General features: G+C 49.5%; 1 long non-coding RNA gene across 1 annotated transcript; it reads left to right on the top strand.

The window, feature by feature from the left end:
- The first annotated feature begins 9,176 nt into the window (after window positions 1–9,176).
- On the top strand, window positions 9,177–12,942 carry LOC144141109 (uncharacterized). The gene is made up of 2 exons (XR_013316431.1): window positions 9,177–9,525; window positions 11,447–12,942. It is a non-coding gene; the product is annotated as an uncharacterized LOC144141109 (long non-coding RNA).
- The last annotated feature ends 2,507 nt before the right edge of the window (window positions 12,943–15,449 follow it).

Here is a 15,449-nt window from a genome sequence, read left to right as displayed (position 1 = left end):
TACTTTTTACAGCAAAGTAATCCTATTTGTAATTGGTTACTTTTTTCAGTAACGTCTATACGTCCGGAGGAAACCCTTCTGCCCGTCTATAATTCTTAATGCGTCACACCTTCACTGAACAAGAAAAGGCTAATAATAAAAGGTTTCCGGCTTTTGTACTTTGACAGCACGGTAAGTATATTGTTCAGCATGAAATATCTTCCCAGCAAAGCATTCGTGTATAGTAGTGAAACCGACTATACAGGGGCACGCTGTATATTGATTAGTGAGAATACACGAGGCTTTGTGGATTTATTTATTGTAAAGCCATATATCTTTCATATTTTCTTGTAGAAGCTAATATATTTCCACCTAAATAACGTATTCCCAGCAGTGCATTTGCTTACAGTACTGAAGCCAACTATAAAGCCCATTGTGCATAGCGCCCCTGAGGGATACACGGTTTTTCAGAAATGTTATAATAGACCCAAGGGCCTTCCTACATCAGTATCGGGCTTCCCGCCTAAAAATTTCTTCGCAGGAATGCATCTTTGTGTATTACCGAAGCGGTACATAACAGTGCGGTTGAGACATTGATTTGGCAATTGCCACTTCAAAGTCTGTGCAATTTCTTTTCTTGGAATCGGTGCACCACTATACACTATAGCGGCTGTTCGGCGTGCACCATTAAAAATGGGGGGAATGCATTCAGAGTAAAATTATCGCTTGACTTTCGTAAGCATTTGATCACTCCCTCTTGACGCGAGGTACGATCGAATAGCTCGTTCATTCCAGTGGATGAGGAGAATACAACAACCTGCGAAGTGCCCTCCTGAGAGGCGGAGTTTAAATACTTTCAGCTCCTATATGAACACAAAAACACTAGGTAAGGTTGGAAATGGTTTGTACGAAGTCGCCCTGAATAGTGTGAGTAGGCGTAGCTTTTTGACCTATCTTCCTACAACAGACCAAAACAAAGGTCACGAACAAGGTCCACAGACAAAGGGTCAGCTTTAGCAAGATAGAAATCGCAGTGGAAGTCGTGGTGCCCGCAGCGAAGATAAAGTTACGAAGATAAAGTAAAGGATTACCAACTCGCCCAATCCTACAGCCTACTAAGCTACATTTCTAGCTCGCCTGTCTTCGTTAGTTTTTTGCGCAATTGAAGTACAGCATGGATTACCAACTCGCCCAATCCTACAGCCTACTAAGCTACATTTCTAGTCTCTCCTGTCTTCGTTAGTTTTTTGCGCAATTGAAGTACAGTAAAGTTACGAGTCTGATTTCACGGACGCTCTTGTAATGGATCAGAAACTGATCGCCCATACACAGCGGGGAAAAAAGTGTGTGCAAAAATTTAACTTGGCAACGAAGACAAAACACAATTGTGCTGAATTCCGAAAGAACTGGGCTTTAGCAACTTTCTTGGCTTCGATTCAGCCGCAAGACCGAACCGAAAACAGACCGTTTTTTACAGCAGAGCTGTTTAGCTGGCCGTAATGGGTGGCGCAGGACTCAGTAAAAATACCAAGAAAATGCTGAGCGCTCGTGAGCGCGGGCCTCGCGGCGACCGCCAAGCGTCCCCGGCTCGCGCAGTGGCTTTAGAAAAGAAATAAAAATGTCGAGAACCCCGAGAAGCGCCTCGCGTTGCCTCGCAACCACCAACGCCAAAGATAGCGCAATACCTGCCCCACGAAACCTGGACGCGACTCCAGAAATGCCGCGCAAGCGTCGATCGTGCACGTACGCGCCGCCGCTGCGCCCCAACTGTCGTCAAGTGCTACCGCGCATGTAATGCTTGGCATGCGGAACACGACGATATCAATGCATATGGCGATCACTACTGCTACCACACTGCAATGCGATGCCGGAACATGTAAATAAACAATTTCAAACTTGTACAAATGCGTGGCGATGTGTCCTTCAGTGCTCACGTAAAAAACAATGATTCGCTATGGTTCTCGCCTTGCGTGCCTTAGTGCAAGCTTCGCCAGTGTTTTTACAAAAAACAAAAACGCAACATCAAAAATTACGCCCACCTCCCCTCGCGGGAACCCTGGTGTGATGCGACGCTGAGGGGGGTTCAAGCGCAAGCGGAGAGCAACCGTCGACCGAAAGGCCGCCGGAGAGCGGCACACCGGTTATATGCGCAGCGCGCCCGAAGGAGAGGAGACCGCGGAGAGAGAAAGTACTGCACATGCGCAGCACCGTGCACAGCACCGCCCACCGGCGGAGTGAGGGCGGGCTGGGCCGCACACCCGCAGATGTTGAGAGAGTGTTCGCTCTCACCTGGGCATGCGCCGGCGCCAGTGCGTCTGCCGCGGCTATGACGCAACACAACCCAACACAATCCACTTTAATCCAGTCCAATCCAAATTCAATCCAAGTCAAGCCAAGCCAATCCAATCGAATCCAGTCCAATGCCCCTCGCGAGAGAGTGTTCGCTATCGGAGTGGAGAGGGGGTGAGCGGAGGAGAGTGCGGACGCCGACGACGACGACAACGGACGCACGCAGGAAGGACAGGGCCGCCGACAAGAGATGCTCTCAGCGTCGCATCTAAAAACTTTCAAATGTCGCTGTACAGTGCATGTGTTTTGCGCACGTGCGTGTCCGCGTGCGTGCCTGCGTGTGTATGCGTGCGCGTGGTGTGAATGTGTGTGTGCGTGTGTGCGCGCGGGCGCGAAAGCACGCGTTCCTTATGCAAAGGTTTGCTAATGATCATTAGAGGTATGCCCGTTCCCTCGAGGAGGACATGAAGGACACGTGTCACATGAAGGATATGGTCACATGAAAGAAAGTGCGATGCCGAAGACACAAAGCCCGTGGTCGGCGCTACTCAACTCTTCGGCACCTCCAGACACCCGGAACTTTACACTTCACCATTTCATTCTCACTTGCACTTGGTTGTCAGCTCACACTATCACTACGTGCATTGCAGGGATGCTGGATATTCGTACTCGAAAGATACACCCCTGTCTGCCCACTGAACGTCGCGCGTACCAAGTTTTAAGCTTGTCACACACTGTCTCCAGCGCTGCAGACATGATTCGTCAGTGCCACGTTGCGCGACGAACCAACTGCGGCGTCAAACGCCACCCCACACCCAGGACTAAGGACCCTGTATCTGACGCAAAGCTCTGAAAAGGAGCTCGCGGAAGAGACACAATTTTCCTGTTTGATACCGATGTGAAGTTTACCCAGAAAGAAATTGGACGCCTTCAATGCATCATCCGCAAGGCCGTCAAACTGCATGGTCATGTGTCTCCCCCGTCACACCATTACTGACAAGATTCTTAACACTAGGACATACAATTCCTTCGAGGGGCTGGTTGAATGAAGCCCAGCGTGTTGGCCAACTCCACCGTCTGGCCTCTACTCCGACGGGTAGCTCCATCCTAACAAAACTGGGCATCTCCTCTGCTACGCAGCATGGAGTGACTCTTCCGATCCCGCTACAGCGTGACCCCCATCCCGCGGAACATGAACCCTGCCTTCGATCAAGAACGCCGCCTTACCCGGGCCCACGCCGTACACAAGGCCCACGCTTTGCACCGCTCCACCCTGTATGTCGACGCAGCGGAGTATCCCGACCGTGCAGCCACAGTCGCCGTAGTCGTCAACTCCCAAGGAGACTCTGTTGCTTCGTGCTCGGTGTCCACGCCTCACCCTGAAGTTAGTGAAGAAGTCGCCATTGCCATGGCCCTTACAGCTACCCCGGCAACCGCAATAATCTCCGACTCGCAGACGGCTCTTCAGAACTTTGCGACGGGTCGTGCATCCCCCATCACCGCACGTATCCTGCAGAAAGCACCGACTCCGCCTGCACATGGTCCACGCCTGATATGGACACCGGCCCATTCGTCCCTTCCGGGTAACGAGCTGGCTGACGAGGTAGCCCGAGATTTCTACTGCCGGGATGCCTCGCATGCTGCCTCTCCACCTCGGGCGGCAGGGAGGGATCGCCTGGTCACCTATAGGGACATTACGCTGCATTACCGCCTTAGTCGTATGCACTTCCCTGGCCCCGCTCCAACCTTAAAGAGCAGGCAGTCTGTTCAGTGGCGTCGACTGCAGACTAACACCTTCACGCATCCCGCATTGTGCCACCTCCAGTTACCCCCGCCATACTGCCACACGTGCACATTGTGTGGCGCACCCTTCGCTTCCCTTCAACACATAGTGGGCGCGTGCCCTTCGAAACCCTCCTCCATCCTACTCTGTCGCTGCCCCTTACCCCGCTAGAGCAATGGGAGGCTACGCTGCTCAGCTCCGACCCCCAAGTGCAAGAGTGTGTGATCCAGCTGGCCGAACTCGCCGCTAGGGCCCACGGGCTGCTGGCCGTCGACTAGGGGACTGTAATGTGCCGGTGCTCCCAGCCGGTGCCTCTTTCTATATAGCGTCGGATAAATAAAGTTCGGATAAATAAATGAAAAGAAACCACCACCACCTCCTCCCATTACTCCATGGCCACATCCCTGGGGAACTTCGCAAGCCGGCGTCTGGGGAAGTCAGCGCATAAACGACCGCTCCATTGAAGAGCGTCTCAAGACACGTGGCAGGGCCAGCGGTCTCCCTGTTTTTCCCAAAGTCGAAGAAGACCTTCGCGTGGGTAGGAAGGAGGCGAAGAAGGGAGCCTAGCCTCGTACGCGCGAACTGTGTTCCCACGCCGTGCAGTGTGGACGAACCCCAGAAGCAAAGTGCTACGGAGGAGAAAAGGGGAATCATGGCATTCCGGTGGGACAAAGGGTAAAGCAGCTACACAAGGGATGTCTAGTCGATTTAAGGGGCCATTATAAGAAAAAAATTACACCATCTTCCAGTAGGGGAACCCTGAGTAGTATGCGAAGCAGTCATGGGGTCGACTGAAGTTCCCATTAGTTTTCAGTTCGTCGTTCCCGTTCGACGTTCAGCTTCGCGTGCCTTCGTTGTACAGTCGAACACGGATATATCGAACACGGGTATATCGAATTATTGTCTATATCGAACTCATAAATTATCCCCTTGAAAATTCTGTGCAAAAGTATAGGAATTCGTACGTTTATATCGAACCGTATTTTTCCCGACATTGGGTATATCGAACGCCGCGCGAGCTGGAAGGTGCTCTTCGGCGGTCGCTGCACCCCCGATTGAGGTTGAGGAGGATGTGGAGGAATGCGCGGGCATGGCGAAGACTGGCTCGCGGAACTAATTCCCCCAACCGGAACGAATTTGCGCTTGCACAGTCGGGCCCCGCTACCGGCCGCCGTAGCGTTAGCGGACGGAGCCCGGTATGCTAAATTTCTCTAGGCACACAAGTCCGAACGCTCGGAAAATGTGACAGTGCGAGGTAGGGATGCCCCGACTGCGCACGTCCTTTTTATTTTATTATTTTTTTTTTTTTTTTGCGGCTGCGTACGTTCCTCGGCTTGCCGAAAAAGTTTTTAGTTTTTTTTTTCTCTCTCTCTGGGTCTGTCTTCCCCCGATGTCGTCTCGGGAAAGGGAAGAGGGAACGAAGGCGCTGGAGGCCTCCTCCTTCTTTTGCATTTTGCTGCTGTTGGTGCTGTTTGGCGAGTTGTCCCGCACCTTTCGGAGATCACTGTTTCTCTCGGAGATGACCATCGCGAGCGCTTTGTTGGAGTCCGTTCAGAGAGCCTTGGAATTGTAATTGTTACCTTCAAAGTTATTGTGGTACGTGCGCGCTGTTCTTTTGCGTGCGTGTTGTGCATGGTGTGCGAAGGCGCAGCGTACTGCTGGAATTTTCTAGTTGTGCAGCCTCGAAAAGATCGAGACCAGCGTCTTTAATTTCAATTCCTGGACGAAGAAGCAGACCAAGATCAGCGATTTTTTTTTTCACGGAAATAAAGCGTCCTGTTGCGTCGTGAGTGCGGAATTAGTTTTCATTCTTGAATGCGACGATCGGTAAGTGATCGTCCGCCATAGGTGAGGTCTCAGAGCCCATATTTTTTTATATCGAATTTTTTATATATCGAACTAATTCGCGATCCCCTTGGAGTTCGATATATCCGTGTTCGACTGAATCAGTAGCTTCTTGACGTAGTTTTAATGAGTGAAGGACATAAGGCGCGTTCGTAGCACATGCACCCGTCTCGGTTTGTAGCGCAGTGGGAAGAGCGCCACGTACCTCCCGTTGCGGCCAGAGAGTCGTGGGATCGAAACCGGGCGCCGCCTATTTCTTTTTATAGTGGACTGCGCTGACATGATCCCAAACGCTGACGGGGCTGAAGAGACGCGCATGCGCAGTAGAGTGCGGACGGCGGACAACGAGGAATGGAGGGACACAGCCCCGAGCATGAGATGCTTCGCATCTAAAAAAATTAACCCAATTCCACCCAGTGTGACATCGGCCGAAACAGCACAGCTCAGGTTCTCTTGTGTCGGATCGACAGCTAATTGTCTAGAATCTTCAGCTAAATGTCAGCGGCGGGAGGCAGAAGCTCCTTCTACCGGGTCTCAGCTCGGACACACTGCCAGAGCTGCAGCCTGTCACGGTAGAAGCCAGTGATTATCGCGATACAGAACTGTCACATTCCTTGTACTTCTTGATCGCTTTTTATTATTTCACAGTATCCTTAGACTGGCATAAAAATGTTAACTCAACTTGCTCAACACTGCGCACTGCCAAATGCGGACGGACCACTGCGCCATCTATCAGTGGGCATGGGAAGCAGTTTCTGCGAGGCCGCCGGCGGATCTGGGAACATGCTCCTGCCCCTGCAAGACGCGCACTACCTTCAGCAGACTTTGAAAATGCTCGACATACGACAGCTCCGCTGTTAAAGGGACACTGAAGTGAATTTGTCAAGCTCCCGTTTTTGCTTGCACTGCGTAGACTGGCTCAAATTAGCACACTTTTCATCGTTTATCCGGTTGACAAATCGGTAATTATTTTACAAAGCGCGAAAGAAGAAAAACTACCATGCGCGGTTTGCGGCGGCCGCGCCAACTAAGGCTGTGACGTTGAGAGGAGGGGCGCCGTGATTGGACGATGCCCAAGGTTAGCAATCAAACAAGTTTCGGTTTCGGTTCTGTAAAACATAACCAATGGCGTTGTTGGATGGGCATTCTCAATATCTCAGTAATCATCGTACCGCGCTTCTGCCATGTTGTCGGCTGTAAAATGCACAAGATAAGCCTCCCAGGACGGCTTGTAGTCGTAGCATTCACTAGCCGAGACCTACGCAGTGCATGAACGCCCTCCGCGTACCCGCAGACGCCCAAACATGGAGGAAAGAAAAGGTTAGGAGAGGCCCTGACGTCACATTTGTGAAGCCGAGTCCCGCCATGACTTGAGCCCACTGAGCCCAGCACTCTATCCCATCATCCTTTGCTGCCTCCGGTTTGGTTTGACTAAGATGGCGTCGCCCTGCCCTCCCGCTTCGCAGTGAAAACAGCTTCGTCACTAATTCCTCGGTGCGATGTCATGTTCTAAGCTGTTGATTTCGCCTTCAATTTGCCCATTCTAACCCTCACCCAAAGTTTCAATCGAAAAACGGCCTTCGTTTTTGAGATAGAAGGACGATTTTTCAGCTCTTAAGCCTGGGAAAGTAGCGTTCATCGTCGTCATAGCAACAGGCTCGCGGGATGGCGAACGCATACGAGTTAGTGCCGCCTCCGACGGCGGAGTTTTCAAACTGGCCTAATCTAAAAACGTTTGTCGTAGCGACTGTGCTGGTTTGCAAGCGTTGCGAGGCAGCCACATACCAAGCGACTTAAAAATTTGTCCGTTCTATTTGCCCAAATTTGGCCGCCGCAGTTGTAAACAAGTAAGCAACATTGTCCATGGGCTCAAGAAAAATGACGCCACTTCCTCCACACTTTTCGCAATGCATTGGGATGCTAGGGGCCTCTCCTGAGTTTCTTTCCTCCATGCGCCCAAATGTCGTGCGCTTTTCCCCCATATTTGGAGCTTGCCTCCCTCATGCCTGTATCGTAAAAAGTGTGTTCGCACCAGGCCAAGGGTTTGTTCATTCTGGCATGTGCCCACTGCCTGCAAGCAGTCGGTGCTTATGGCAACAGCACGCCAACGAGAACTCGCTAGCGCGGCAGTGCCAGCCTGCGCGGGTTTTGTGAACTAATTCGTGTAGCCATGAACGTTGAGGCCCAAAAAAAGGTGAACTCAATATAGAAAACATCGGCGGCAAACAAAAAAGTTAACTTACAAAAAAAAAAAAAAGCACGTACCCGCGGGGATTTGAACTCGTGACTAGCAAAACACTTGCGGTGACATACCCAGCACATCAGACAACTGAGCCACGGAGCGGGATGCGATGGCTCCTCTAATATAGGGTATATATTGTACAACCGGTTTACACTTTTATTTAGTTTTTGCATTTTTCAAGCAGCTTAGGTGACTATTTGTTGTACTGCGCTCGTGCAGTAAGCGTCGCCCGAGTTTCCACAGTAGCTCACGTCTAGCAATTGCATTTCGTAGACGGAAAAGCGTTCGCAGATGCGTAGTCGTGCTGCTGACCGCTGTGCTTGTTCGCCCAGCGCAAAAAAGTGCTTCCCGCGCCCTAGTTTTACGCTGTACGGTAAAAATATCAGTTGATTTTATTTCCTTAGTACCTATATTGACTTCGCTGACTCTTCTCCCGCCTTCAAGAGGCCTTATGTTTTCCTACTGGCGTACCAGTCAGCGAAGCGTCGCATGTGCGCTTGTGCAGCGCTTGTGTGATTGACTTGGAGCTAGATACAGTGTACAAACAAACCAAGTAAAGAAAGGCACATTCTTCCATTCACGAACGTGTCCTGGCTTCGTTTCAACTAAGCGAACGAATTGCGACCAAGCAATTTTTTTTAACCTCCTTGATTGCGACGACCCGCCGGCGGCCGGCGGACGAAACGCTGGGCCGACTGACTCTGTCTGAAGGCCGGGGAGCCGTGCAGTGGTGCAGTATCGCTAGAGTGAGTATCGCAGCCAATTGCCAGCTCATCCCCTCCTGACGTCACACTAAAACGCCACAGAAAATGGGCGAGCGTAAAGAGAGGAGGACAGCGTTTTCTAATTAGTTTTTCTACTAAATAAAATCGCGTAAACGCGCCTAGAGTGGTCGAAACATGGCCTGGGGACTCCGGACTACAATTTGCGCTAGTAATCCCGCAATGTTTACATATCACTTCAGTGTCCCTTTAAAAGTCAGAGCCACGACAAGTCACATCCACATCCATCCGCGTCCGTTTCATTTTCCCGCCATGCTTATCTAGAGTGTACTTATCTTCACGCTGCTTGGGATAAGCAGGCTGCACTTGCAAGGTGAAGAATGTCAGCTGATGGACACAGTTACACGCCATGCGGCTTCTCGTCGGAGATAGACTGGAGGCCCGTGCACTTCGTGGAACCTCTTCCGTCCTACAGAGTATGCAGCGCATGTGGACTCGTGCCGAAAACCGCCGCTCTTCTTCCGTGCCGACATGTTTTGTGCCAGTCCTGCTACGAGCAGTGCGTGGTTGACAGCGGCCACGCCTGCCCGCTTGACGGAGATGGTTGGCAGGAAAATGACGTCGACTGGAGAGACTTCCCGGCTGAAAACCTTATGAAGAGACAGGCGAGTCACAAAAAGGAAATGTTTGCCGAGTGCCTTTAAAGGGGCCATGCAGACAATTCGAAAGGTTTCGTGTTTTATAGTGCCCCCCGCGCTTGTCAACTGAGAAATTAATCAATTTAGTCTAAAATTTTCATTCTCCCGCCAAGTCGTGGGTTTTCAGTGCGCATCGGTACTTCTAAGATTACGTGTACAGGGTGTTGCGACGATAATTGGAACACTTTAAAAAAATTTCTGAGCGAACCGCCGCTCTGTTCGCGCTCAAACTTGCCACGAAGGTCGCAATTTGTGGTCTATTTTGTTTGATACCGGAAGCAACGATGGTACTTACCTGTGTATTCTAGAAATAAATAAAAACGATTTTCGCCTATGGGAAAATGGCGGCTGATTTGGACGTGCGAGCCAGCGCAAGTTGATGTTGGAACGACGGAACCACCTGCAGAGTGAAGCGCTGGACACGTGTACGACTGGTGCACGCGATTCTCATGCGACTGATCGTTACGCTAGATCGTTAGGACCTGTTTTGGCGTCGTTCGCTGGTCGGAAGAGGCTCACGACGTGCTGCACCATTTCTGCTGCACCATTTGGCTCCTTCCTATCGTGAATCCCAGATGTGGGTTTCGCTCTGAATACCCCAGGTGGTGCCGTCGTTCTAAGATCAATTTTCGCTGGCTCGCACGTCCAAATCAGAAGCCATTTCCCATAGACGAAAATCGTTTTTATTTATTTTCAAAATAAGCAATTAAGTACCGTCGTTGTTCCCAGTGTCAAACAAAATAGACCACAAAATGCGACCTTCATGCGAAGTTTGAGCGCGGACAGGCGGCGGTTCGCTCAGGAAAAATTTTTTTAAAGTTTTCCAATTATCATCGCACCACCCTGCACACAGCCGCACTCCAGGGAAGACATTTTGAAGGGAGAACGAAAGGAGTCTATTATTGCGAAGCAACCACGTACCTCCATTGTGGCTCTAACGCCCTAACGACGTCCGTTTCAGAGCCTTGGACGTACCACGTACGTCCGTGGGATGTCTGGGTTTAACACTTCCGTACGTCCAGTCGGATGTCTGAAATTGGGTGTATTTTGGATGTTCAGTAAAAATTTCCAGAATCACATAACGAGAATATTATGTTACTACAACAAATACTAGACTGCACACGACGAACGCACTACTGGGCAGACAGGTATACATGCACGCAGTGAACTTGCTTCACATTTTTCGTTTGCGGTTCTCAATTCTTCTATATCCTTCCCCAAAGAGATCATCGTTCGAGGCGATGAGGTGCTTCAATAAAGTAAAAAATTTAGGCTTAATTTTTAAAATACGCAGATGAAACTTGCAATGTACACGTTAGGGTGTTAATGTACAAAATTATTTGAATTAGAAAGCAAAGTAGCTTTTTCGTTTTTTGCTTTTATATTCAATTCAAGCCAATAGTTTATGCTCAGTAGTAACTTTGTACGTCCACTGGCTGATGTCATTCGGACTTGTACATCCATTTCTGGATGTCCACTGTACACCCGAAAATGTACACCTAAACACAGACGTACAGTAAACATACAGTGGCCATCCAAATTGCGCATTAGATGTTCGGCTGTATTTCGGACATCCCACGGACATCCGTGGTTGCTTGGGTTATTAAAGTATGCAGTATCCCTATGAAGCTCTAAGCACCGATCATCTGAAGTCGACTTCACTTTTACAAGTAGAATAGCAGTTGATGGTGCACGGCATCACACATTTTTCTGTGCATTTTAAATTTTTGTCTTTAAGTCCACTGGTACAAAGTGAAGGTTTTGTGTTGCCTAGTTTTTTTTTCAAATTTGTGGGAGTTATTTGCTTGTTCTTGTTTTATTTCAAGGTTATAGTGCATTTTAAGAATGCCTTTTGGTTCTGTGATGGGGTGTGTTCTTTTTATTGCAGGTATGGTGCTGGAACAAGGCAACGGGCTGTGACGCTGTCCTCGCCGCTGCTGATATCGCCAAACACTTTCACTCTGAATGCGGACATCGCCCTGCGACTTGTCCCAAGTGCTCAATCACAGTCCTTCGGAGCAGTGCTTGCTCACATCTTAAAGAATGCCCTGGCGAGCTTATTCCATCGGTTTCATCGAAACAAACACCAGAGGAAACCGGCAGCGCGGTGGGCAAACATGTTGAACAGTATTTGCTTGGCATCCAAGCGGCCGTGCAGAATGCGTCAACAAAAACTGACATGGCTATGCACTCGGTGCAAATGGAGATGAAGAAAATAGGCCAAACATTGAAAGATGCTTTAAACCTGAAAGAGCAGCAGAGAGCAATGCACAGTCCTGAATTCGCAGATAGCATAGGAGAGGTTAAGACTCTGCTGGATGCCCAGTGTGACAAACTGAAAAAGCTTGCTGATGATGTTGATGCTACCAAAGAAACATTCATGAACACTCTTTCAAACTTGACGGAAGAATTACGAGAGATTTGTCTTCGGAGCACCACTGTATTCCAAACAGGTCAAGAACAGCAAATGGCAGGGTTAAGAGAGCTGAGGGAAACATTGGAAGAGGGCCTGAGCGAAGTTGAAGCTGGCCAGAGGCAACACTTTGTCGAGAGTAATGCTCTGCGTGAGCAACAAAGTGTGCTTTCTCGGGAGATCGCAGTCCTAAGAAGGGCCCTTGTGCAGGAAGTGCGCGAACTAGCGCGACAAAATGCTGAAAGCTTGGAGCATAACACAGATTATCTACTGAAGAAGTGTCAGGAATCATTATTGTGTGCCAGGAATGTCTGCTGTGCCAGAGATTTTCCCAAGGCCCACTGTTGGCTTCTGAAAGAATGTGACTCGTTGAAAAGGGTTGCTGCCAAGGAGTGGGTGGCAGTGCGCGAAAGTGAACGGGTGTACCTAGGTGGCTACAGCATGTCATCGGGGGTGTTCCTCCAGAATGATGGCGACACTTTTTCGCTTCATTTCATCGTACAACTGCACAAGGGAGACTTGGACGACCTTCTCGAGTGGCCTTTTCAACACAAGATCCGTCTTGGCATCGTCCATCAAAAGACGTCAAAGTTCCGTAAAATGGGCTTTCAACCTGGCCTTGAGAGGCTGGAATGTTTTTCAAAGCCTACTTCGTCCAGCAACGACCCATTGTACTTCTGGCAGCATAGCTTTGACTGGAAGAATCTTGAAGATGACGGCTACGTGAAGCATGACCAGCTTCTCCTAAAGTGCGAGCTCATTTTTTAACGTCAACTCGGATGTGATCCATCTTGTTTCCATGTTCTTTGTGCGCCTGTGTGCCACATGGGAGAAGTTTGCTCCTTTCCATTTCAAGTTCAACCATGATCTGTAATGGACACAGTTTCAGCACGTGGGAAACGTGAAATGTTCAGCAATAAGCTGTCAAGTGTTTTGGTTCAAATAAAGTTCGTCAGCTTTAGCGTCCCAAATTTCTTCCTTTACACCACAGACAGATATTTGTGTAGCAAGAGGCGAATTTTCTGTAAACTTAAAGCCCTCTCTCAATTCAAAGGGGCCGTGATGACAAATTGAAAACTTGTTACATTCGAAAGAACTAGAATTTGGTAATGTACTCGACAGAAATGCAAGAAACATTGCAAAATGTCCCAATACTTTTTTTGCTACACGTAGCAGGGATGCAGTAAAGGACAACACTAAAACAATTGTCAGCGGCGTCCAAGCATTGAAGTGGCATGATCGATTGGAGCTAGAGGAACACCACTGCAATCGCACAATCATTTTTCTGGACGGTGACTTGGGTCAGAAGCTGCCAAGTGCAGAAACTTGACTCCGCGAGTGGCTGCTGAGCCACCACTGCTCCGCGGCTTTTCTTAATATCTAAACTGTTTGATGTTTGTGATAAAACTGGCATCACTCTTATTGTGACAATACAATCGTTTTAATGAATCAAACTTGACACTTGAGCCCCAGGAGTTTGTGTTCTTGGACACCAAAAACGCGTAAAAATCCAGCCATTTAAGCTTCACCTAAAATTATAGTACACCAACGAGACCATGTAATTGTGGGCAATTTGACTTACCGAATTATTAAGACCGTAGTACGTGATCGGATTTAAATGCCCGACTGCTGCTTGGTGGACAGATGTTGCACTGGTTTTGAACTGTGCAGGTGAACGTCTGGCATAACGTCATGGTTGGCGGTGACCAACAACTTGCATTTACTCAGTTGAACACGTACCAAAGTTATTGAAAAGCTTTCTTTAAGGAATTTTTAAACAGTGCAGCTGTTCAGCCTTGTGCTTGGTCTGGCGGCATTAGCGAAAAAAATGCCAAGAAAAAAAAAACGCCTGTAAAGGGTGCACCACTGCAGATAGGTTAGCATAACAGTGAAGCCAGCTTTCGCACCTGCTCGAGTGTGAGCACAAGTGGCACAGAAACGCAAAAGAAAATCGGCGCAGCTTGCACTAATAGTGCAAGGCTGGCAAAATAGTGGAGCTGGGGGTTGGCCTAGCTTCTTTCCCCCTGCGATCCACTGTCAGTGTTAAGGACCAACCATGACGGCCTTGTAAAATCTGGCTAAACGGCTTCACCCCTGAACACTTAGCCTAGCCTAGCAAGAGCATCGCAAAACCTAACCCTCTTAAAGCTAGAAAAACCTAAAAAACCGGAGAAGCTATGTCGACCCCCAGCTCTGCCGTTTTTCTGCAGCCTTGCCCCAGTGGTGCAAGCTGCGCCAAGTTTTTCGTTCTAGCGAAATTTCTACATTACTGACAACGTGGAGCCCCTGCGATGTTTTATGCAGGGCTTCTGTTTAGTATAATTGCTTGTTCTTGTCTAGCACAGGCAAATGCAGAGAATGAAGTACTTATAGACTCGCAGAAACGAAAACTACCCAAGTGACAGCTGTTATTGCCTCTCAACCCCCGAAAGTGAACAGGCACCCAAACAACTTTTGTCATTATGGCGCAATTCTCGGCCGGCAATAGCAAATAACAGGCTTCAGCGACCACGTATACAGGGCTAGCAGTACACAAAAGGCCACAGCCTAGCTAGTTTTAAATATGAAGCCCGAATGTCCAAAAAAAGAAATAAATTGACCATCTCTTAGCTTTGTCATGCCGAAATTGCGTCAATAGTGAGTCAAAACATACCCTGAAAGTGCATCCAATCAATCGTCAAACCTTCAAAAACCCAATTTGCAAACAAAGAATGAGCCCATGCAGCGATTTTTCGAGCACTAAGTAAACTCATCTACGAATGGTTTAAATGTGTGCCGACACGTGGTTCGAGAGATTAAGGTACGTGTAGAGACGCGCCCGGGTGGCGCGGACGCCGCGAGCCGTGCCGAATGTGGGCGTGAAGCCCGCGAAGAATGACGCAACCACGCGCAGTTCACGAACAACAAAAAGCCCCGTTTAATCCCCGCCAATGCCTTTATACAGAGTGGGGGCGCCACCTCCCAGTTACTCGAGTCAACAGGTGGCGTCCTCTACATCCCTCCTTCCGGAGCTCTCAAACACAAGTGCTACAAAAGAGCACCACCAAGAAACAGTCCTTGCAGCAGTCTCACAAATCCAGTCTGCGAGGTGGCACCACGCGCCGGCCGTATCGTGTGCAACGGTGGCCTGGCGATCCTGCAGCAGGTGCAGGAGCTGGAGTGTCCGATGCGGCACCGGTTGCTGCCCGCTGTGGTCCTGGAGACGGCGCAGATATCGGGGCCGCACGGTTGGAGCTTCCCGTGTCATCTGAGGGGGCTGACTGAGGATTGCTGCAAGGGACGAGGTGTCTGCGGTTTCTCACTAGTATGCCACTGGGCGTCTGGACGACGTACGAGCGTGGTCTCTGAGCTGGGCTTAGGACCGTCGCCCTTGACCGCGTGTCGCGTACCCATACTTCCTCCCCATCGTCGAGAGCACGAAGGTCATGCGCTGCGTGCCGGTTATTGTAGTCTCTCTGTTGTCTTCGTCTCTGGGCGG

This window comes from Haemaphysalis longicornis, unplaced genomic scaffold (genome assembly GCF_048455015.1).
Source record: "Haemaphysalis longicornis isolate Haplotype H1 unplaced genomic scaffold, Haemaphysalis longicornis Haplotype H1 scaffold_6, whole genome shotgun sequence".
Classification (NCBI taxonomy): Eukaryota; Metazoa; Arthropoda; class Arachnida; order Ixodida; family Ixodidae; genus Haemaphysalis; species Haemaphysalis longicornis.
The sequence above is the reverse complement of the archived record's forward strand: the minus strand, read 5'-3'. Positions and strand labels throughout refer to the sequence as shown.